The following is a 2,914-nucleotide window of genomic DNA, read 5'->3' as shown; positions in this document are numbered from 1 at the left end:
CTTGTTATTGATTTCATGATTATGAGTGAGTAGTTCTATATCTAGAATTGTGGAGATCTATGTATGCAATAAGGGATTGATAGATTAGTTTGATTATCTGGTATTTCAATTGTTTCCTTTGATTGATTCTTCATGCTAGGATTATAAGTTAGGCCTGATTTATATTTCTACTGTTGCAATACTGAATCTACTTCGAGAGGAGAGATACCGTATAGGCTTTCAATTATTAGGCAAATGACCCTTGACTATGCGAGAGCGGCTGGGTGATCTTTGAGGGAGGTAATGTTCGAGAGAAATTACATGTGCCCTAGACAGTTGACTTACTAGGTGGTTATTATTTACCTGATTTCCCGAATTGTATGCATAGTGATCCATGATTGTAGTACTTTATTGATATATTTACACCTTCATATTTAATTCTGCACACTGTTTAGCTTAGTAACACAACCATTCATCTGATTTTGTTAGTATAATATTAGAGTTCAGATACAATAGTATAACTTCTCCCTGTGGATTCGATCCTGACTTCCCTGACTACTAGTTAGTGGACCTTAGGTTATTTTTGATTAGGTGATACGACTTTAGCCTGTCAAATTTTGGCGCCGTTGCCGGGGAGACGGTTTATTTTATTTTGTCTGAATTATAGTATTAAACTAACCTCTACTCTGAAGAACACCTGTTCTTTGGAGCATCTCACGTTTGTTTTAGTGTTTTTGGTGTATGAGCAGGAAATTGAAATCTCCAAATCTCATCCCGTTCGATCCAGAGATTGAAAAGACCGCTCGTAGACTCAGAAAGAAAACTAAACAAGCTAAGCTGTCTGCAGGGACACCCTCCCAAAAGACACCATCTCCACCATCTTCCCCACACCAAGAAACCCCACCTCACCTATTACTGTCAACATGGGTGAGAATGTTACTCGAACCTTCAGAGACTATGCGCAACCATCTCCTGATAACGTGCCTACTGGGGTACGGATGCCCACTATTGCTGCTACAAATTTTGAGATCAAGTCTCATGTTTTGAATATGGTTCAGAACAATCAGTTCGCTGGGTTACCATCTGAAGACCCAAATCAGCATCTGCAGAGATTTTTACAGTGTTGTGCTACTCAGAAGCAAGCTGGTGTTACTCCTGATGAGATGAAACTCCTTCTATTTGGTTTCTCTCTCCGCGATAAAGCTTTGTTCTGGTATAACAAGCTGCCTTCCACCATCACCACCTGGCCAGAACTTTCCAAGATTTTCCTCATCAAGTGGTACCCTTACCAGAAAACTGCAGATATGAGACATGCCATAGTTACTTTCACCCAAGATCCTGGTGAATCTCTATATGAAGCTTGGGAGCGGTTCAAGGATCTGCAGCGTCTATGTCCTCATCATGGGTTGGACCAGTGGTACTTGTGTCAGATTTTCTACACTAGAGTTGATGCAGATACACGACGGGTAATTGATGGAGCATCTGGTGGGTTCTTCATGGATAAAGCAATTGAGGAAGGGTATGAACTTTTGGAGAAGCTAGCATCTAATCAAGCCTCTACCATTCGTTCCTCTTTGAAAAAGGGTGGTAAACATGATGTTGAAGCCATTTCTCTACTGTCTGGGCAACTAGCTACTCTAACTCAGAAAATTGACTCCCTGAAGTTAGGTAATGATTCCTCCCATATGAGTGTTAATGCGATGGCTAGTGCTTCTAACTATAATGTGCATATTGTGATGCTTGTGGAATATCTGGGCACAACTCTCAAGAGTGTCCTGCTGGGAAATAACTGTGAGGCGTCAATGCTTTCCAATCACAACCTAGGAACCAATTCAACCCCATTCCAACACCTACAATCCTGGGTTAAGACACATCCCAACCTCTCATATAGGAGTACTAATGTGTTGAACCCTCAACCTCAACAACCATATCCACCTCAACAACAGGGTCAACAATACCAACCTTCACAACAAGCTCCACCTGGTTTTCAGAGAAATCAAGCACCTCCACAGCCTGCTCCTCCTGCTGACCCAGCCATGACAGAGTTGAAGAATATGATGTTCCAGATGCAGAAGGGGTTCAATGCTTTTCAAGCTGACACAAAAGCTCAACTGGAAAATTTGGGCACGCATAACAAGATGTTGGAGACTCAACTAGCTCAGTTGGCTAGTTCTTCTGCTAGTAGGCCACCTGGGGCCTTACCTTCACAATCAATGCAACCAAGGGACACTGCCAACGCCATCACTCTTAGGAGTGGACACATTATGATGGTCCCCCAATGCCTAAGGATGGTCCGGTTGAGCCAGAAAAAAATGCAGACATAACTGAAACTTCGTCAGCTCCTGAGGCTACCACCAACACAAATGCAGAGAAGCAGACAGTACCTGAAAACAGTCCTCCACCACTCCTGCGATCAAGGTTCCATTTCCCACTCGTCTATCAAAGAATAAGCTGGATCACCAACTTGGTAAGTTTATGGAGGTAGTGAAAAATCTTCAGGTAACTGTTCCATTTACTGAACTCATTACTCAAGTACCTGCATATGCTAAATTTTTGAAGGAAATTTTGACTAGGAAAAGAGCCTTTAATGCAGTAGAAACTGTTGCCTTTACTGAAGAATGTAGTGCTCTTTTGCAAAATCAATCCCCCCCTAAATTGAAAGATCCGGGGAGTTTCTCCATCCCTTGTAATATTGGCACCATATTTATTGACAAAGCCTTATGTGATCTAGGTGCTAGTGTTAGTGTCATGCCCTTGACTGTTTGTAAAAAGCTTGACATGGGAGATTTAAAATGTACCAACATTACTCTTCAAATGGCTGACCGTTCTGTTAAATACCCCCTAGGTATCTTAGAGGACGTTCCTGTGAGGGTAGGTAAATTTTACATTCCTGTGGATTTTGTTGTGCTTGACATGGAAGAGGATACTCAAATCC

The 2,914-nt window shown here is 41.9% G+C and overlaps 1 non-coding gene across 1 annotated transcript; it reads right to left on the bottom strand.

Moving 5' to 3' along the window:
• Positions 1–1,280: 1,280 nt before the first annotated feature.
• Positions 1,281–1,387, bottom strand: LOC125496224 (small nucleolar RNA R71). Its single transcript, XR_007272921.1, has one exon. It is a non-coding gene; the product is annotated as a small nucleolar RNA R71 (small nucleolar RNA).
• Positions 1,388–2,914: the final 1,527 nt, after the last annotated feature.

Source organism: Beta vulgaris, chromosome 9 (assembly GCF_026745355.1).
Source record: "Beta vulgaris subsp. vulgaris cultivar EL10 chromosome 9, EL10.2, whole genome shotgun sequence".
Taxonomy (NCBI): Eukaryota; Viridiplantae; Streptophyta; class Magnoliopsida; order Caryophyllales; family Amaranthaceae; genus Beta; species Beta vulgaris.
Note: the sequence above shows the minus strand (reverse complement) of the source record. Positions and strands in the feature narration are given on the sequence as shown.